Consider the following 22,942-nt stretch of genomic DNA (forward strand, 5'->3'; position numbering starts at 1 on the left):
AGCCATCTGCAAACCACCAATTACCTCCAGCCGTAAACCAGCTCGGAAGCACCGTTCACCTCTGCAGATGGCTCCAACCACTAGAAGTCCACTTCAAAGGGATAACACCCGATGAAGCCCTCAAGTGATATACCGACCACTAGAAGTCCACTTCAAAGGGATAACACCCGATGAAGCCTTCAAGTGATATACCTTCCACCAGAAGACCACTTCAAAGGGATAACACCCGATGAAGTCTTCAACCATGTACCTTTTTTGGGGGACGCATACCCCCGATGCGACCCCCCCACCATTTTGTACTGACTGGCCTCAAGGACTCCCCCCGCCACAGCGAAACAGGCCTTGACCACCTTAAGCCTGTGAGTTCCGCCATACCACCACCGCCCTTTCTATTCCTTCTGCTATCGCCAAACTCCAAAGATCAATGCCAACCTCGGTCAGATGAACCCCATCACTCCTCCAGAAGTTCCCCACTCCTGACTCCAAATCCCTGTGCCGCACACAAATGCCCCCGTTTCTTGCTACAAAACGGGACACCGCCCGATTAACTTTAATACGAGCCTTATTGACTCTCTCCACTGACCTAGCCAACCGCCAATGTTTCCTCGGGACTATGTCCGACCACACTATCACCAACTTGGGATAAGAAACCCACAAACACAACATATCGTGTTTGATATCCCGCACCAACTCACGAAAGGGGCGGACTCCTAAGTCATTCCCACCCACGTGCAACACTAAGACCTCCGGAACCCTATCCAGCCGGGCATATGTCTGGAATTCCGCCAACACCCTGCTCCATGACATACCTCTAAATCCCAGCCAATGCACAACCGCATCCTGTCGCGGAATGCGCAGCTGGCGACCGTCCGGGCGGACGTCCGCCCTCAAAGCCCCCCAGTGCACGTAAGAATGACCCAGCAACCACACCAAACACGGAGGCGAATCTGAAACGGAAAAAACAATTAGACACCACCATATAACATTTCCTAAGCGTTAACAACAAACCTCATAACAAATGGGGGCGGACATAGGACTTAAATCTGTTGGACTCCCAACGACCAATGCGCCGCACCCCTTCGTCATCCAACCCCCAGCGCCCCGCTTCAGTTGCTGCGCCAATCCTGAAGGAATGAGATGAATATGAGCCCGCCGCGACACCAACCGCCGTCAGACATTTTTTAAATACAGCTCCAAACTGAAACCTTGACAAAAACGATCCGTCCACATGACGTAACAGGGGCAAATCTGGAGACCCTGCTCGCGGCTTAAAACCCTGCATGCACTCTACTGGGCACATAACCGACCCCGGAAGGGCGAACAAAACTATCAGCTTACCCTTCCCTAATTGGTCAGTTTTTGACCGACGCAACCATACCTCCAGCCGATCTGCGAATAAGCTCACTTCCCCAGATCTCAGCCCCCCTGCCTGTTTGGTACTTGGCGACACCAACTCACCTACTCTAAATGCCCCAAAGAACGCTAACGAAAAAGCCAACCGAAACAAATCCCTTTCGTCTGAAGAACGACAAACCGATGCTAATGAACCGCCCAACGAGCTAAGCAACGCAAACGACACAGGCCTTCTACTATCCGCCTCCACTCTACCTCGGCGCAACCCCTTCAAAGCCTGTAGCACCAAAAATTCCTTAGATACATCCTGAAAGCCTCGTAACTTAAAACCAAACGCCACCGCAGATATGAACCGGTTCACCTTTGCCACTGAAAACCCCGCCTCCCAGGCGTCCCCTAACCAGTACAAAAGTGCCACCAACCTGTCTCTATCCGTATTGACGTCACCCAACTCTCTTACCCACTCCTCCCACTGCCTCCAACAAGCAGAATAAGCACTCCACGTCGTGCGCGCCAAAGACCTTTGTACCAGTTGTTCTACGGGACCGAGACCAGATCCCAAAGATGTTCCGGACAAGCCAAACCGAGACGTTCCGCTCCCGGTGCCAATTGCCAAAACCGGTCCCACTGCGAGCGAGAAAGAGCATCAGCGATACAATTCCGTACCCCCGGCACATGCACCGCCACCACCCACGCGTTCAACGACAAACATACCAACACTAAATGTCGCAACAATTGAACTACCGGAGGAGAGGACGCCGTGATGTTATTAATGGCCAGCACCACCCCCATGTTGTCGCAGTAAAAACGAACCTTCTTATCCCTGAGCCTGTCCCCCCAAATGGTTGCCGCCACCACGATGGGGAACAGCTCGAGCAGGGCCAGATTCCGCGTGAGTCCGCTGGACACCCAACTAGCCGGCCATTGACCTGCGCACCACGGACCTCCCCCGTAAGCTCCAAAACCGCCCGCCCCAGCCGCATCCGTAAAAATATTCAAATCACTCGTATCCTGCGCTGGGGCCATCCACAGCGAGCGACCATTGTACTGGCCCAAGAAGTCATCCCAAACCTGAAGATCAGCTCGGTGCTCCTCCTTGAGCCGCACAAAATGATGCGGTGCACGCACTCCCGCCGTTGCCGCTGCCAACCGTCTACCAAACACCCTCCCCATTGGCATAATCCGGCAGGCGAAATTCAACTTCCCCAGCAGCGACTGAAGCTCCCGCAGCGTCATTTTCTTCAGTCTACAAGCCCGCCGTACCTCCAGCCTCAAAGCACCCAGCTTATCCGCAGGGAGACGACACTCCATTGCCACCGAATCTATTTCAATTCCCAAAAAACAAATCGTCGCTACTGGGCCCTCTGTTTTTTCTGGCGCCAAAGGGATCCCAAAACCCCTCGCCACCTTCTGTAGTGCATAAAGCAAATTACCGCAAACCGGCGAACCCCCCGGGCCAACGCACAAGAAATCATCTAAGTAATGGATCAACGAGTCGACCCCGGATACTCCCCTCACTACCCACTCCACGAAGCTACTAAACGCCTCGAAGTATGCACAAGAAAGGGAACACCCCATCGGAAGGCACCGATCCACATAAAAAGCCCCATTCCAAAAACAGCCCAACAGCCGTTGGCTTTCTGGATGAACTGGCAACAACCTGAACGCCGCCTCGATGTCGGTTTTTGCTAGCAGCACGCCCGGACCCGCAGCCCGCACTAAACCCACCGCCTTATCGAATGAGGTATAGACTACGGAGCACAACTCGTGATCTATCCCGTCGTTTACTGACGAACCCTTGGGATACGATAAGTGTTGAATTAAACGAAATTTTCCGGGCTCGCGCTTAGGAACAATACCCAACGGGGACACAACTAAATCTTTTACTGGTGACTCAACAAAAGGCCCTGACATGCGACCCAACGAAACTTCTTTTAACAATTTGTCCGACACGACCTTGGCATGCAAGTAAGCCGATTTTAAATTCCTCCGCATAACCGGAACCTCATAAGGAGGCGGGGGAATAACGAAACCAACACGAAAACCCTCGTAAAGCAACTTAGCCGCCGCCCTGTCCGGATACTCATTTAGATAAGGGGCCATCTTTTCCACCCTCACCGGTGACACCCCCTTGACCAGCCGCGGAGGACTGGTTCCCTGACCTCCTTTTTCGCATACATTTCGCCGCCCCGTGTGATGCACCATTACACTCAGAACACACGTGCTTGAACTTGCACGTGGCCCCGAATTTACACTGGCCTTCATTAAATTGCCAGCAAAACCCTGCCTTTCCCCCGCCGCCTTGTCCAACCTGACTAGACTGGCCTCCTTGGCCGGCGCTCCCGGGAAAGGACTGCCTAACCGGAGCCGTAACCCGTAACCAGAGAGCAATATCCTTCTGGTCCCACCGAATCGCCGGCCGAACCGCTTTCCGCTGACGGAATTGCTCGTCGTATCGCAGCTACGCCTGGCCCCCATACGCCCTATGAGCCTCCCCAATAGCATCAAAATAACAAAACAACGCCGAACAATTTTCCGGCGCCTTTTCCCCTATCACACTGGCTAATATGGCGAACGCCTGCGACCAATTAACGAACGTCTGCGGGATAAGCCTATACCGCCGCCGTTCCTCCTCGTCCTTTTTACTCTCGTCCCGCTTGCTCTTATCCAAATTAAATTTAGCGAGCGGCAAGAGAGAAAAAATCTCTACATATTCGTCCTTCCAGATCCGCTCACGCACCTCCTGCTTTAAATGCGCCCCCAACGGACCTTCGAAACACACATACACCTCCCCACGAGCGCGATCATCAATACGCACCCGATCGCCATCTTTTTGCGCCTCGGTCTGTACCGACACCGCGACCGCCTCTCTAACCGCCGTTACGGGCCGCGCTTGTAACAATCCCACTTCCCTGGGACCCTCCCAAACTACCGCTGGGGACACTTCCGTGACTACCGGCGCCACCGCCCTATCTAGGCGCCCGACCAGCTCTCTCAAGCAACCCACTAAGTCTGCCAGACCCGCGCCATCGCGCCCGCCCGCGCCACTACCGGCCACCGATGCGACGCTAGCAGCCCCCCCCGCCGATACCCGACATAAAAATCGCTGGATATGACAATGATGGAGTTATACACTCACCGGGCTGCACAGGCGCTGTGTTCCCGTCAGCCGGACCATCCTGACCTCGACGATACGCGTCCAGTTCACCTTCCTCCAGCTCTTCTCTTGCAGACGACTGGCCTTCCCACCGACCTCTTCGGAACGGAGATGATGAAGTGCTGACCGATGGGCCGGCAACCTGCCGCCCGACCGCTGGAACCCAGACTTCCGACCGGACCTGTTGCCTCGTCGTCGCTGTAGATCTAGGCGTCCGTCTCGATGATCCTGAAGAAGCCTGCCCCCTGGCCGGAACATCACCAGGCGGGGCGGCCGTACCTTGTCCTCCGAATCTTCCATCCGATGGGGGAGGGGTGACAGGGAGCCCGGCCTGCGACTCCCTGCTTACCGCCGGACCCCGTCGCGGCTTGGGATTCCTGCCAGGACGCAGGGCCTGGGAAGGGGCGGTCCTCCCAGCTGCCTGGCCTGCAGCGTCCGAGATCGGGCTCCCTTTGCGACGCCGTGTCCGCAGGACTGCCTCAGGACTGAGGCGCTCTGGAGGTCGGGACCGCCGGGAGGGACGGGTCGACCCGGCCTGAGTCGCCGTCACCCCCGGCAACGCTCTCAGCCTGCTCCGAGCAGGAGCGGTTGTTGCCGATTCCCCCCCCCCGCCGCCATAGTAATGCTAGTAAGGGGGCCGGGGGAGGGGAGCCTGTCCCCTGCAACAGACCCCGAACGCCGGGCCTGGCGTGGCGAAACGGCGTCCGGGATCCTAGTTAATGCAGCCACGGTCTCCTCAAGCCATCCGGGACCGTGGTGCACAGCAGCGGCACGCAGCCGCTCTAATAATACAGCCTCCGACATTGTTATAAGCGCGGGCAACGGGGAGCTTGTCTTTCCCTATGTCACTCCTCCCGCTGCTTCCGGCTCAATGCCGATAACAGCGGGAAGCTCCGCAACGGCCCCCTGACTCCTCCTTGTCCCTCCCCTCCAACTCTCCCTCACCTCTTAACCCTTTCCCTACCAGGGAGGTCATGGAGGCTTCCCCCTAAGCCCTGCAGGCTGCGTCCAACCTCGTCTATATAGTGTTGTACAAATTTTAAAATCCATAAGAGTACATAATAAACTCAGTTCATGAAATGTGTTTGCAATAGCAGTGTACATGTGATAAATACATAACAAAAAAACAACTTATTCCAACATTAAATAAAAACATATATGCTTGATTACTATATAATCAAACATGCAAAAACGTGTTTAAATTAGGACATTAGGGCCACGCACCAATCAGGACTATAGTATGTAATCCTTAGCAATACAATATCTTGAAACCATGCTTTTACTAACTAGTATGTATATACTAGTGTGTATATATATATATATATATATATATATTTATATATATATATTAGTGTGTATACATGTGTGTGTGTGTTTATACCGTGTGTGTGTGTGTATATATATAAATATATATATATATATATATACATATATATATATATATATATATATATATATATATATATATATATATATATATATAAAAATGCTAATACATCTAAAACTGCATTATAACTGTGAGAGAAATGTGCTAAAGTTAAGCTAGAGCAGTTTAGTTGTAATACTTGTTTCTCAAAGGGAAAGTGTGAGTAGGTAGGGAGGAAAGAATTTCAGAAGAGGATTAATTTCATATCATGGCAATAAGCTGGTTTTATAGAAGCACACAAACTTTTTTTTATAAATGAATCCTAAGAATAAAATTAGGGATGATTTCGATGCTGCACAATCTTGAACACATTCTGCATTCACATACAGTAGTCCTTTGCTCACTCACATGGAGATTTTAAATAATCTCCTTTGTGTATAAATTTAATGAGGATCAGCTTGGATAAACTTTTAGTTCCCAAAGCAATAAAAGTAACAAGAAAAAGTCTTTATAGCCAGAAGAAATGTTTCATTTGTTTAATAGGTAAAGCTATTTATTGTAGGAACCATTATACTGTGAAACATATTACCCCAGAGAGAATTGTAGGGAAATAACTATATGAAAAACATCCTTAGAATCTGCTTGATTACATTGCAGGTAAATTGCTCCAAAATGTGCATACGTGACTAAGGAACAGTGTATACGGTACATACTGTATGTGTCCAACTCTATAGAACTGTGCAGATATAGATCTGCGCAGCTTTGTGAGAGATTAATTATCTTTCAGAGTAAATTTATAACATATTGTTGTATTTTCTGGATTTTGAAGTGAACTGCTAATTCCCATCTGCAAATACACTATTGATTTAAGAAATGAGAACCACTGAATAAATATACAGTAAAAAGAAAGCTTAATGACACATTGACTTGAATTTGCCTGGTGCTCTACCAAACAGCTTAAAGGCTATGTAAACCTTTGAAGACTAACATAATTACGGAGGACATTTCTGACCCATTTATTTCTATTGGCCACACACACCTTTCCGTATATTTACGGATGTGTGTCCGTGCTGTAGAAATGATCTGCAAAATATAGAACATGTCCTATTCTTGGCCGCAATAGCGGCTTTTATGTATCCTGTATAGAAGCTGTATCTCGCGCTGAAACCGGAATCCGCCTGGTCAGTGGGACTGATGGCATTGATGACAGTGTTTCCTGTCAGAGACACGCAGGGCCCGCTGTCACTAAAGATGTCAGTCCGGCTGACCTGATGGATTTGGGTTTCAGCGCAAGATACAGCTTCTATGTATCCAGGATACATAGAAGCTATATCTCAAAAAGCATTTTTTTTTTATGAAAAACAATTACAAAGTTGCACTAAACACTATAATACATTGTTTTAGTTTTAATAAAAAAGTCTTTAAAGGTTTTCATAGCCTTTAAAATGAAATGTTAATAAGATATTATTTCTCCTATGATGGTGGCAAAATTAAAAAGATAAGTATAAAGAGAGATGTTAACACGAGGTGGTACCGGTGTGGCAGAAAGCTAAACTGGACATTTGGACATAATTTTGACATGTGCTTTTGCTCTTGATGAGGTTAAACTGTGCCAAAAACCACATGTATTTACATACTGATTTGCTGTGGTGATGTAATGGTGTGGGTCTCTGCTGCACCAGTACCACCAAGTGTGAATATAAGCTTGAAGAATTAAAATAGAAGCTCTCACATTCTTCATCAAACAGACATAATGGGTCAGATCCACTAATACTCTCTTAAATTCAGACAGCTTGGAATTAGACTAAATGTACTAAATTTATCACTGTAGCTCATGCCGGATGATAAATTTGGCGTACCTTTAGACACTTCTGTCTAAGGCCTCATACACAAGGCCATGCCCGTAATCACGGTCCGCAATTACGGGCATTGCCGACCGCTAGCGGCCGTGGACAGCCACTCGCATTTTCGGCCCGTGCTCCCATATAAAGTATGGGAGCATTTTTCATAAGAAGCAAAAGATAGGACATGTCCTTTCTTTTGCAGAGGCTTTCTACGGCCCAGACACTTTCCCGCAATTATATGGGAATGTATCCGTCGTCAATAAAAATGAATTGGTCCATAATCTATATGCCAGTCCTAATAAACAGATTGCTGGAGTAAGATGCGCATAATTTATTAAGAGGTGCACATGCCTCTTAATAAATTAGGGGCATCTCTGGCCGTCTGTGCGCCAAAGAGTAAAATCTACGCCAGCCATGAGCTGGCATAGATTTGCGCTATAAATATTGCCAGTTACTGGCGCAAATAATAGTAAATTTGATGGGCGGTTGGTGGGCCTCATCCCGCCTCTTCTGCTAAGCTCCACCCACTTTTAAGAAAAGTACTGTGAGCACTTTGCAACTTTACTGCCGTTTGCAACTTTTCTATGCCAGAAAACTAAGTTAATATGTGCCCCCAATGTGTTTTATAATTGCGATATGAAAGTCCATATATCAACTCTATTTTACAGTATCTTTTTCAGGTCTACCATTGACACAGCTAACCCAACACTGCATGAATGACACCAACCCATTGTGCAGCATCGTCCGCAAATTAATGCAGAATTGCTTTGCAAGCACACTAACCTAATCTGATTTTACTATTGCAATATTATTGAGTTCATGAATAGGCATAAGGAAATCCAAGCAGAATATTACACACACAGCAAGATGCGACTGGCAATTTGACAACACATGAAGTAGTGCCAAATGTGGATTCCTTACACTAAGTCATTTTAAAATTAGAAGTTATAAATCAGCAGTGGAGAGAAGCGTTTCAATACGCTTATTAATTTATGTGTGCCAATTCTTGTCTTTAATTAAAAATAAATAAGAGAGCCTATATATGTGAGCATTTGTGGAGGTGTCTGCACCATCATTAAATCTAGTGAGTTCATTGCATGCTCCTCTTTCATAGCAGTCTCTCATTAGACTAACACAGTATTTTATAAGATAAGAAATGAAATATCATTTTTGTATTTGGTGATGTTATGACTCTGCTACGTGATAATAATTTTATTAATAGAAATATTCTTCAGATTTTTAAAGCAATAAATGATGTTGCTTTTTTATATCACCGGAAACTCTATAATACACTTAATATTACCATTCATTTTATTTACTGCCATTTGAACTGTGGGCAATGGACTTACAGCAATGCCATATTTCACAGACAATACCCTTAGGGGGTGAGCCCTTAGGAGGTACAGAGGTAGAAGTCGCGCCCGAACCCTGCTGCATGGCCCTCTGCAACATAAGAAGACACCAGTATTATAAATGGCACCTGGCAGGTGTGGGCCCTGTTACATATTAAGCATTGGGGGCATGAAGATGCAAGTTAGGGTATGTGCACACACACTAATTACGTCCGTAATTGACGGACGTATTTCGGCCGCAAGTCCCGGACCGAACACAGTGCAGGGAGCCGGGCTCCTAGCATCATACTTATGTACGACGCTAGGAGTCCCTGCCTCTCTGCAGGACAACTGTCCCGTACTGAAAACATGATTACAGTACGGGACTGTAGTTCCACGGAGAGGCAGGGACTCCTAGCGTCGTACATAAGTATGATGCTAGGAGCCCGGCTCCCTGCACTGTGTTCGGTCCGGTACTTGCGGCCGAAATACGTCCGTCAATTACGGACGTAATTAGTGTGTGTGCACATACCCTTACTCTTCTGGACAATACACATTCAAATATACAGAAATAGAATAGGGAGTGATAGAGAAAAACAATAAGTAGAAACAAGCAAGGGTATGACGCAGTGGTAGGTGTGGGCCTGTAGGGGTTAATTGACCATTATTCCCGGTATTGATCAGACATGGCCTTTTAATCTTGCAGCTGGATTTATACCACCTGAAGATACCGCGTTTGGAGTTGATTGGGTCTTTCTTTTTTTTTTGGTGCCCTTTTTTAGGGTCTAGATGGTCACGTGAGGGATGAGGAGTTGGCTGTCCTAGTAAAGCAGTTCAACAAGGTATTGTCCATAGCTGTCAGGAGAACACGTAAGATGGATGATTCAAAGGGCCTATTTTTGGAATTGTGTTTACTTTCTGTGGACCATTGAGTTCTATTGACATTTTTTGTTGTACAACTGTAATTGGACGTTGGATTATGGTTCTGTGAGAGGAATAAACCATGTGCCTTCTTTTAGTTTCGATTTTTTTTTTTATTGATTCTATATTGTTCCCATATGCATATAAGGATCCTTAAAAAAAAATTTACATTTTTACAAGGAAATATTTATTTTATGTTAATCATTGATAGAAAGAGAATGTGTGCAGAAGGTTACAAACCTAAAAAAAAATGTATTCTTATATGTTAAAGTTTTGTAATATGAAATGACTCTATATATTCAATGGTTGACAGCTCATTGGTCCACTCCGGCATTTTCTGCGTGACCTTCAGTGTTCCAGTCTGACAGAGGCATAGCTAAAGGCTCATTGGGCGCTGGTTCAAAATATCAGTTTGGGCCCCCAACGAACACCATTTATGGGTAAAAAATCTAAATCTCTCACTGTTTACAATTTAATCCATTTTGATACTGAGACATATGGATATTTCTTCTGTTGTATTCCCGATGAATCAGCATTGTCTGTTGTTCAGGTCTTGCTTTTGGTTTGCCATCTGATTATGCTGTCTGGCTTTGATTTGTCTTATGACTAGTTATGAGTTAGTTTGACTCCTGTTTGTTCACTTGATTTAATTTTGGTCCCTCTTAATGCTAACGTCTGTATCCTGTCCACATTTGCTGACCCCGTTTTCCTTTTATCTTTCTGGTAATAACACTGGCTATTTCCACAACTATGGTGCAGATTTACTAGGACTGGCTTTTAAACATCAATCCCAGCTTTCTGCTTCACTTGAGTAAGATGCAACAGATTTATTAAGAGGCACCTGCCTCTTAACAATTCTGTCATGTCTTTATGCTGGAAAAATAAAATAAAAACTTACAATCACCTCACTGCTTCTCTGTGAGAGGCCGAGGGGACCCGATGGGGATGGGTAAAGAGGAGCGGTGACATAATACATATTTGTTTTTCGTTTATTGTTCGAGGGTGGCTAGTCTGATGAGGGGTAATCTGATCAGAGCAAGGTACGGGGTCTGGCAGGAGTGTCTACCTTGCTATGCCTCACAGAGTAAAATCTACACCAGCTAGGATCTGGTGTAGATTTACGCTATAACTTACACTCGTTTTCTGGCGTAAGTTATAATAAATTTCTCGGGCTATGGTGGCCGTGCCCCTGTTTTGTAAGCCTTGTCCCCTATTTCAGAATGGTGAGAGTGGCATAAAATGCTGAAAATGCAAATTGCGACTTTTTGGCCTTTTTGCGACTTTTCTTCGCCAAGAAAACTAGTGTAGAAAGGTTTATAAATTCCCTCTTATGTCTGTGGAAACTATTCTAAAGGCCACACACTGTGAATTCTTATGCAGTATAGTTCATAGTTGCAGAGTTTAAGGGTCAAATATAGGGGGTTCCTGTTGTTTTGAAACTCTGACATATATTTTGCAGCGTTTTTGATATGCCACACCTACACTGTTAGCCAATTGTCTAAAAATTGTCTAGTTGAGTTGCTAATCTCAAATGCACATATCATATTGTGTGCTATATACAGATGTTTGGTACATTAGGTTACAAGTTTAGTTTTGTTAACCCTTTCCCGCCGCAGCCATTTTTGGGATTTTCATTTTCCTTTTTTCCTCCAATATTGCCGTATGATGGCTTGATATTTGCAGGACGAGTTGTAGATTTTACAGCACCATTTATTGTACCATATACTGTAGTGGGAAAGTGGAAAACAAATATTTGTTTCTAGCCAACAAAGCCCCGTAGTTAGAAGAGAGTTAACAGATTAATATTATTACACTGGCAAGTCCCTTTGTAAAAAATAGGCATAGTGAATATAATATGGCATATTTTGTTTTTGCGTCTATATGTGCAAAATAATACATGAATGTAGTATTGCCTTAGCTTATGTATAGATCGTTTTGACAATTGCTTATATGATTACACTACTCTATAGTGGAATATAGAAAGTTTTTCTCCAGCTCACCAGTCTTGGCGTTTTGATCCCAGATTGCGCACGGATCCTCGAGGTGGCACTCGGTTAAATCATGATGCAAAGGGGAATTTACACAAGCACAAAGGGGTGTATGCACAGAGCCGATGCTCTGTGCATCCACCCCTCTGTGATTGTGTAAGTTTCAAATGTTTTTTGCAATAAAGTGGAAGATTTTTCCTTTTAAACTCAGCGCTGGATCGAACATTTTTCTTCCTTTGCATCACTACTCTATAGTGGCAAATTACTATTCCTGTTAATATTGTATTAGGATTAAAAACTATGTCCAGTAAAATGGATTTGTAAAATCAATAAAGAAGCCAAGTAAAATAGGTGTTCTTACATAGAAGCATTGCCCATTTGTTACACAATTTTGTTGCAATTTAGTCTGTATATATATATATCATAAGCCTATATATATATATATATATATATATATATATATATATAAGCAAGTAAAGTAAAAGCAGCACCGTTCTTCCAGTGTGGGGTGCAAGTCCCTGTTGAGCAGGGCTGAAACGTTGCGCTTGTGGTGAATAAAGGATCCTTATTTTTCACTTTACTTTGGAGTGCTGACCTGTGTATTGGATTTGTCTATATATATATATATATATATATATATATATATATATTTATATATTTCCTACTGGTTCCTTCTATACATACAGGGTCAGCGATGCACCACATTCCTGTGGTATGGGCCGCTGGTTTTCCTGTTCACTCCCCTTACATAGTGACGCATCCTTTTCCACTTACTGTATATCAGATTCATCAACTGGGTCTGCACTAGGGTAGAGACTGGCGCACTGTTTGCACGGTGCAAAAGTAGTAATACGTTTTCCCTACATTAATTTAAAAATTTCTCTATTCCCTCAAATTCAACATATGAACTCCAAAAAAGGCTAAAAAAAATTATTCACAGAACAAATAGACACCAACAAAAGACTCTAGTATGTAAAAATAAAAAAATTAAAAATACATGTCTTTGTTTTGCTTTATTGAATGAATTAGGCAATAATCATACTACCAATTACAATGCATATTTAATAAAATGTTTACAAAAACAAAAAGATCCTAGACAATATAGTTATTGAAATTGGTGCAGCAAAGAAACTACGAGCTCTGTCATTAATCACAGGAGCCCGGACAGCCAGTGATCTTTGTTACTAAAACTACTGTACAGAAACAGTCATCTGAGGCCACTGCAGCTCCACTTAGGCCTGCAATTATCACTTTACTGTAATTTATAGAGTAAAAATGCACTAAAACCATTCTCCCAGCACCTCTTGATTGAGAGAAATTGTTAAGTATGCATAGAAACTCCCAAAATAAATATTTTATTTTCCTCCACTTAGACTTTGTCTTATAACACATAGAATAATCTACAGCGCGGAAAGCCATGAAAATAATGCCGAAACTTACAGGACTTAATTATACATGGAATATACAGTAATATATCATTATACAAATGCATCAGAGTAATACTTCTATAAATGCAGTATAAATTGTGGGTCATTCTAAGGACGTGCTCTAACCAGCAGCATGTTTTTTACTTTGCTTCATGGTTTTCTTTTTCTATTTTTTGGAAAATGATCAAACATATATGGACAGAAACTGTAAAAAAAAAATAACCCACAACAGATCCTGAGTGAACTGATTAAACTGATGTATTTTTTAAATAGTTTTTGTTCTTTCCTTTTTACACATCATATCTTTAAAGTAATGTCAGTGTGATTGATGGCAGCCTAAAACTTGAAAATAAGTATGTATAAAAGACACGTAGTTCATGTCTAAAGATTAACTCGTGGCTTTCCAGTAATTGCAATGAAACGAGTTATGGTATTCCTGAACTTCCAGCAATATGTGATGGACCAATACAAGCCGACCTAGGAGTTTTTTTATGTTTTATATCTGTGCTATGTGTAAATACTGCATTAGACGTATACACACAACCATATTAAGAATCCGTATCACACAGATCCGAATATGGCCAGCATGCATTCTGCCATATAAATATACGTATGTTACGATTTTTTATGCATATTTTACAGGAAAACTAAATGTGGAATTTGATGACATTTATCGGACCAAATTTTTCCTACAAGCACTGTTTTCAGTGCTTCTAAGGGAAACAAGGTATGATATATATGGCAGCTCACATGGAACTATATGAGATGCAATAGGTTGTGCAATATAGTTCTGTTTTGCTCAGCATACAGTACTAGTCCTTCTCAATGAATTAGAATATCATCAAAAAGTTAATTTATTTCAGTAATTCAATTCAAAAAGTGACACTCATATATTATATAGATTCATTACACACAGAGTGATCTATTTCCAGCATTTTTTTTCTTTTAATGTTGATGATTATGGCTAACAGTTAATGAAAACCCAAAATTTAGTGTCTCAGAAAATTTGAATATTATATAAGCCAAATTTCAAAAATGATTTTTAATACAGAAATGTTGGCTTACTGAAAAGTATGTATATTATATGCACTCAATACTTGGTCGGGCTCCTTTTGCATGAATTACTGCATCAATGTGGCGTGGCATGGAGACGATCAGCCTGTGGCACTGCTGAGGTGTTATGCAAGACCAGGTTGCTTTGATAGCGGCCTTCAGCTCGTCTGCATTATTGGGTCTGGTGTCTCTCATCTTGTTCTTGACAATGCCCCATAGATTCTCTATGGGGTTTAGGTCAGGAGAGTTTGCTGGCCAATCAAGTACAGTGATACTGTGGTTATTACACCAGGTATTGGTACTTTTGGCAGTGTGGGCAGGTGCCAAGTCCTGCTGGAAAATTAAATCTGCATCTCCATAAAGCCTGTCAGCAGAGGGAACCATAATTATCAACATTAAAAGAAAAAAATGCTGGAAATAGATCACTCTGTGTAATGAATATAGAAGTTTCACTTTTTGAATTGAATTACTGAAATAAATAAACTTTTTGATGATATTCTAATTCATTGAGAAGGACTAGTACAGTGGCGGACACAGACTGCAAAAGGCCCCTGTGCAGATAATGTGCCAGGGCCCCCCCCCCCCCACCCCGCAAACTTCTCATGGCCGACGGTCCGCTTTCAGCTGCATCGCTGGGTCTCCTAAGTGACCCAACAATGCAGCACTAGCAGCCGGGGCGTCACTAAGGCTGGGTTCACACACACACTATTTACGGACGTAATTTGGGCGTTTTAGCATTGAATTACATCCGAAAATGCGGCTCAAAAGCGTCGGAAAACATCTGCCCATTCATTTGAATGGGTCTTACGATGTTCTGTGCCGATGGTCATTTTTTTTTACGCGCCGCTGTCGAAAGGCGGCGCGTAAAAAACTGCCTGTCACTTCTTCAGATGTAAATGGAGCCGTTTTCCATGGACTCCATGGAAAACCAGCTTCAATTACTTCCGTAGTGGACGCAGCAAAAGACGCCTGCACATGCCATTACGGCTGAAATTACGGTGCTGTTTTCTCCTGAAAACAGCACAGTAATTTCAGCCGTAACAGACGCTGCCGTGTGAACATACCCTCAGGGCTTAAAATGTCCGGGAAATAGCCCCAATACATATGTGTCCGCCCAAAAAAAAGTGTGTATATGAGACAGCATAGCATATCTATAGCACTACGACCCTATAAACTATGGATAGGATTAGATACAGTGGCTGAGCAGACAGTATCACACATGATAGGATTAGATACAGTGGCTCAGAAGGCAGTATCACACATGATAGGATTAGATACACAGCTCAGCAGACAGTATCACACATGATAGGATTAGATACAGTGGCCCAGCAGACAGTATCACACATGATAGGATTAGATACAGTGGCTCAGCAGACAGTACCACACATGATAGGATTAGATACAGTGGCTCAGCAGACAGTACCACACATGATAGGATTAGATACAGTGGCTCAGCAGACAGTATCACACATGATAGGATTAGATACAGTGGCTCAGCAGACAGTACCACACATTATAGGATTAGATACAGTGGCTCAGCAGACAGTATCACACATGATAGGATTAGATACAGTGGCTCAGCAGACAGTATCACACATGATCGGATTAGATATAGGGCCCAGCACAGTATCATACATGATTGGATTAGATACACAGCTCAGCAGACTGTATCACACATGATAGGATTAGATACAGGGCCCAGCTCGCTGACATTGCGGCTCCAGCGCTGGACCCAGGAAAGGTAAGAATAATAATTTTGCTTCTTTATGTGTTACTGATTATTTTTGTGTGTTTGTGTTTTTTTTACAGGTTCGGTTGTTGGACTTCGGATACGAGGACTTCAATGACGGCGTTTTTTTTATTCTCAATAAAATGGTTAATGAGGGTTGTGTTTTTATTTCAATAAAAAAAATTTCTATGTGCTTGTATCTTTTTAAACTTTATTATCACCGCCTTAGTAATGGCCGCTGGCTGATTGACAACCTCCATTACTAAGGCGAGGCTTAATGTTAGCCGGTGCAGAGTCTACACTAACCCCCATTATTACCCCGGTACCCACCGCCACCAGGGGTACTGGGAAGAGCCGGGTACAAACCAGTACCCGACCAGCTGTAGTGACGGGCAGGCACCGGGGTGGCCGCAGGCTGGTAGTATTAGGCTGGGGAAGGCCAAAAACAGTGGCCCTTCCCACCCTTGTAATGCTGCCTGCTGCTGCTGTGTTGTATCTGGCTGGTTATGAAAATTGGGGGGGACCCGACATCGTTCTTTCCAATTATTTTTTAAATGACGTGGCGTCCCCCCCATTTTCATAACCAGCCAGATACAATAAAGCAGCAGCAGCCTAGCATCACCAGGGTAGGAAGGGCCACTGTATCTGGCCTTTCCCCTCCTGATAATACCAGCCTGCGGCCACCCCAGTGGCCGACCATCACTACAGATGGTCAGGTACTGGATCGTACCCGGCTCTTCCCAGCACCCCTGGTGGCGGTGGGTACCGGGGTAATAAAGGGGGTTAGTGTTAGCCTCTGCACCGGCTAACACTAAGCCCTGCCTTAGCAATGGATGCTGTCAATCAGCCGGCGGCCATTACTAAGGCGGTAGTAATATAGTTTAAAAAAAACCACAAAGACATAGAAAAAATATTTTATTGAAATAAAAAAAAAAAACACAACCCTCATTAACCATTTTATTAATAAAAAAAAAAGCTGTCATCGAAGTAGTCCTGGAATCCGCCGTAGTCCAACGACCGAACCTGTAAGAAAACACACAAAAAATGATTAGTAACACATGTGTTAGGGTATGTGCACACACACTAATTACGTCCGGAATTGACGGACGTATTTCGGCCGCAAGTACCGGACCGAACACACTGCAGGGAGCCGGGCTCCTAGCATCATAGTTATGTACGACGCTAGGAGTCCCTGCCTCGCTGCCGGACAACTGTCCGGTACTGAAAACATGATTACAGTACAGGACAGTTGTCCCACAGCGAGGCAGGGACTCCTAGCGTCGTACATAAGTACGACGCTAGGAGCCCGGCTCCCTGCAGTGTGTTCGGTCCGGTACTTGCGGCCGAAATACATCCGTCACTTACGGACGTAATTAGTGTCTGTGCACATACCCTAAGGCTTAGATACAGGGCCCATGTGTGATACTGTCTGTGGGACCCTGTATCTAAGCCTACCACAAGGTAGGCTTAGATACAGGGTCCAGCAGACAGTAATCTTATACAGTATAAGATTACTGTGTGCTGGGGCCCTGTATCTAAACCTACAGTGTGGTAGGCTTAGATACAGGGCCCAGCAGACAGGATCACGCATGGGCCATGTATCTAAGCCTACCATGTGATTGGCTTAGATACAGGGCCCAGCAGACAGCATCACACAATCTGTGATCCTGTCTCATGGGCCCCCTAAGCCTGCTACATCGTAGGCTTAGGGGTTGTGCAGTCCCTAAACATTGATGGCCTATCCTCAGGATAGGCCATCAATAGCTGATGTGTCGCCCGGGACCCGCAAATCAGCTGTTTTGAAGGGGCCGCAGCACTCGTACGAGAGCTGCTTCCCCTTCATTTCACTACTCGCCCACACTGTGAATCGCCGAAACCGATTCACAGTGTGACCGGAATGAAGTGACAGGAATGAAGGGGAGCAGCTCTCGTACGAGTGCTGCGGCCCCTTCAAAACAGCTGATTGGCGGGTCCCAGGAGTCGGACCCCGCCAGTCAGGGCTATCTTACCTTCCTCTTCGGCCGCGGCGGGAGTTCTGTAGTCTCGATGCTGTGCGCGGCGGCATAGCGCTGTGACGTCATGCGCTGCGCACAGCGCCTGACGTCAGGACCTCCGCTGCGATCCGGAACCAGGAAGGTAAGTAAAGTATGTTACTATAGTAACAGGGGCCCGCGGCCCGAGTTACTATAGTAACTTTTTATTGATGTGGTGCGGGGGGCCGTGGGCCCCCCTGGCTTCGGGGCCCGGTCGCAATTGCGACCGCTGCGACCCCTATAGCTACGCCAGTGGTCCACGGGCCTCTGTCTCAGTCCTCAGCATCGCGCAGCTGAGAACTGAGTCGGCCAGCAGAGGAACGGGCCCCCTTCCCACGCGGGGCCCTTGTGCAGCTGCACCGGCTGCACATGCGGTATGTCCGCCCCTGGACTAGTATTCAAATTAAAAACAAATACATATTCTCATAGTTTGATTTGGGGATTAATTTTGGACATAATATAAATGGGTTACTGGAAGTAAAGTCAATTGGAATACTTTATAATTGCAATAGTTATGAGTGTAATAGTTTGTTTTAATCTGAGTAGAGGAGGAAAGCAGAAGTATGATGCACTGAAAAATATCAGCAATGATGGGACTTTGATTGAAATAACTGGGGTTGGAAAAAAATTCAAAATTACCAGTCGAATGGTCATAGAGTGACCAAGTCTGATTTGCAGGATTGGGTTAAAGAGGCTCTGTCACCACATTATAAGTGCCCTATCTCCTACATAAGGAGATGGGCGCTGTAATGTAGATGACAGTAATGTTTTTTATTTAAAAAAAAAACGATCTTTTTTCACAACGTTAGGAGCGATTTTGGTTTATGCTAATGAGCTTTCTTAATGCCCAAGTGGGCGTACTTTTACTTTCGACCAAGTGGGCGTTGTACAGAGGAGTGCATGACGCTGACCAATCGGCATCATGCACTCCTCTCCATTCATTTACACTGCACTAGCGATATAGTTATATCACTATGTGCAGCCTCATACACAAGCCCTAACATTACTACAGTGTCCTGATAATGAATACACATGACTATCCAGCCTGGACGTCATGTGTACTCAGAATCCTGACACTTCTGAATCTTTTCTGTGAGATTTACAGCAACGGATACGAAATCTCGTTTACCTCGTAATCTCGCGAGATTTCGTATCCGTTGCTGGAATCTCACAGAAAAGATTCAGAAGTGTCAGGATTCTGAGTACACATGACGTCCAGGCTGGATGGTCATGTGTATTCATTATCAGGACACTGTAGTAATGTTAGGGCTTGTGTTTGAGGCTGCACATAGCGATATAACTATATCGCTAGTGCAGTGTAAATGAATGGAGAGGAGTGCATGATGCTGATTGGTCAGCGTCATGCACTCCTCTGTACAACGCCCACTTGGTCGAAAGTAAAAGTACGCCCACTTGGGCATTAAGAAAGCTCATTAGCATAATCTAAAATCGCTCCTAACGTTGTGAAAAAAAGATCGGTTTTTTAAATAAAAAGCATTACTGTCACCTACATTACAGCGCCGATCTCCTTATGTAGGAGATAGGGCACTTATAATGTGGTGACAGAGCCTCTTTAAATAAACCCTTATGAGTTTTTGACCATAGAAATTGTAAGACATGTGATAAACATGCTAAAGATCTACTAACAATAATTTGTTTCTTGTTATATTTTGTCATATTAGATGAGTTCCTAAAAAGTGTTCCATGTGTGTAATGTGTCCTATTTTAAATGTCTCGGTTGCAAAATGTTAATTTAAGGGGAATGTCTCATCAAAGGCATAGGTCACATATCTCTAGAATTTGCCACTAATGTCCATGGTCCGACTACAATGACTCTCCAATAGTCACTTAAACAGTGGCAGCAGCACTAGGAAAGTAATTCCAGTCAATGGGCATCCATGCGACCTTCCAGAAAAATCAGAGTGGAGTCAACAGAAGATTAACATATATGGCACTTTCCTAGCACCGCTACCCCGTAATTCTAGTGATCGGCAGCGGTGACAACAGTTGGACCCCTGCCAATCGGACATTGCTGACACATCCTAGTAATAAGCAAATAATGTATTTGATGAGATAACAATTTTAAAATCTAAATTACATTTTTGAAAATATAAAGTGTTATTTTTAAAATGATAAAGTGAAATATACACACTCTAATGTGTAAAAGTACTACATTGTCATTCTATGATTTTTTTTTTATTCACGGTAATAGATGATGGGCTATGTATATAGATGTAGTGGATTCATAATCCTCGGTTCATTGTATGAAATTTCATTCATGGTGCTATATGCCATATACAGTGCATGGCTTTCATGAAAATACAAGCAGCATAAATGATGTTTCAGCAGCGAAGAAAATGCAGTGAAGCTTGAATTAGACATTCCGCTCCCAAATGAATGAGTGACTGAATGACAATAGATAATCTATATTCATGGTAGCTCTACTGATCTATGTCCTCAACCTGTGGCTTCAATTTCCCTTGAAACATGGATCAAGCAACGCATCCAGAACACATTCAATGCTGTCAAGCATTTCACTTTTCATAGACTTTTTATGCCAATCTTGAGCCACTCATAATACAACAATGACTTCTTTCAAGTTTTAAAGTTCACAGTTTGTAGTGCAGGAGACAGGAGATAAATATAACTTTTTTTTATATATATACTGTATTTCTTTAAGGAATCTCTTCCGTCACTTGTCTATGTATATGCGTTAGCAAGGAGTTTTGGAATTACACTAGGGGAACAAAACATGTCAAATGTGAACTTCCAAACTTCAATTCCCGCAGCTTTGCCATTACGAAACACAATCAGTCCCTGTGTATATTTATTTTGCTTTTCATATTGACTATGAACACATTTTTTTTACTAGAGATCATCTGCTCTAACCACTTACTTGGCATGTTATCTGGGCACCAGCACTTCGGAGAAGCTTCCATTTTAGTACCACTTTGGTACTGAAACAAAAGTGCTAGCAGTGCATATCGGAATTTGCCGTTCCAATAAATAGGGGAGCAAATATAGACCTCCACAAGAAGATGTGAAATGGCCATGCGCAACTGGAATATGTTCCCGCCATTGCAAATAGTGAGGCCGAAGCAGCATACACCACTAGCAATGGCAAGGAAATGCAAATCCTCTGCAAAATCCACATGTGTTACATGCAGATGTAGTGGCGGATTTTGCTGTGAATGTTCACTTGCACTGTACTGTACTTTTTTGTGGATTTTCATGGGTTATTTCACACTGAAATTGACAACAAATCTGCCACAAATAAACATTGCCTAAGTGGGACCATTAAAGAAAGTGGTAGCCCTATGGATTTCAATTCCCTGCAAACCTATCAAATTATATTTTATGACATAAAGCAATTCCCCATTAATAGGTTATCCTTCATAATTTATATTTTCTCATGTTTAACATGAGCAGATAGAGCACCCATATGTACAACTGCCTTCCAGCTTCTAGGATGCATGTAGTATGGCTATGGTGCTAGCTGATGCTGGAATATCTTGTTTCACAGTTTACAGTGATTTATGAAATACATTATACATGAGATATAAACACATCATGTCATGTGACCTGATGATCACGTGTGTGGAACTAGAAGTTCCAGCATGCCCTACTAAAGAGGGATTAGTTTACAATGAAATCATAAATATTAACAGCAGCTCCTTTTTTTTTTTTCCCTTCTCCTCTTTTTGTCCGTTGATATAAGGCCCTCTTCATATCCTATTTATGAACTATGTTTATCGTGTACATCGCGAAAGATCCAAAGTACTTGATAAAAGTGGACATACCATTGGTGCAAAGTGCACAGCTGCACTGTGGCCCAGTAGGTAGGGGGCCCACTGCCACCTTAAAAGCAGCTTTCTACTGTCTATTGGATTGCAGGTATGGACTGAGATATTGACTGGCTCAGAATTATTGATGAATTGTTGCAGAGATGGCAGTGTGTTCTTTTCTGTGCTGATAGAGAGAAAGGGGTACACATACAGTTCCTGCACGGGGGCACTCTGCAGTCTTTGTCTGCCACCGTGATAAACATAGGGCCCCATTAGCACGACAGAGGTCAAAAAAGTCATTTTAGCCTCCATTGGGCAGGTATACGTTGCTTTACTTTTTTTAAAAGAATGGAATAATGAAGTAAACCATGCTATTCCACCCTGAGGGATCCTGGAAAAAACATATACCCGGCAGTATATGCGTTTTTTAGCATGGCCTCCGTCACAGTTATACGTTATATGGACAGTTATGTCGCGATCTTCCTGCACACCCCCTCTGCCTGGGGACTCCAGCTCTGGGAAAGCTCCTGACGTTTTTGTCCACATGAGGACAGTGATTTCCAGAGTTTTCCCAGGGCGACAAATCCCACTATATGCCATAAAGTAAGATACGTTGCTTACTTTTGACGGAGGTATATGTCGGAAATCCTCCAGACTTATAAATCCAACAGAAGGGCGAAATGCGATGTGAAAAGGGGCTATCCCAGCCCTAGCAGTGCTTAGAAGACATACAGACACACAGATTCTCAAGAACTAGATCAGTGCTGCAGCTTCTAAATATTTTCACCCCCTTCAACCCTGCTTTGAAATACTTATGGCCTATTCAGAAGAGCGTTGTTCACATCTGTGTCCTGAGTGTAGAACAACGAGCAAGGAAAGGTTATCCAAGGCACCAGGTTCCTTTAAAGATTAGCAATTACTTATGGCAAGCGTAAAAGCCAATAGGCCAAAACAT

This window comes from Rhinoderma darwinii, chromosome 5, assembly GCF_050947455.1.
Source record: "Rhinoderma darwinii isolate aRhiDar2 chromosome 5, aRhiDar2.hap1, whole genome shotgun sequence".
Lineage (NCBI taxonomy): Eukaryota > Metazoa > Chordata > Amphibia > Anura > Rhinodermatidae > Rhinoderma > Rhinoderma darwinii.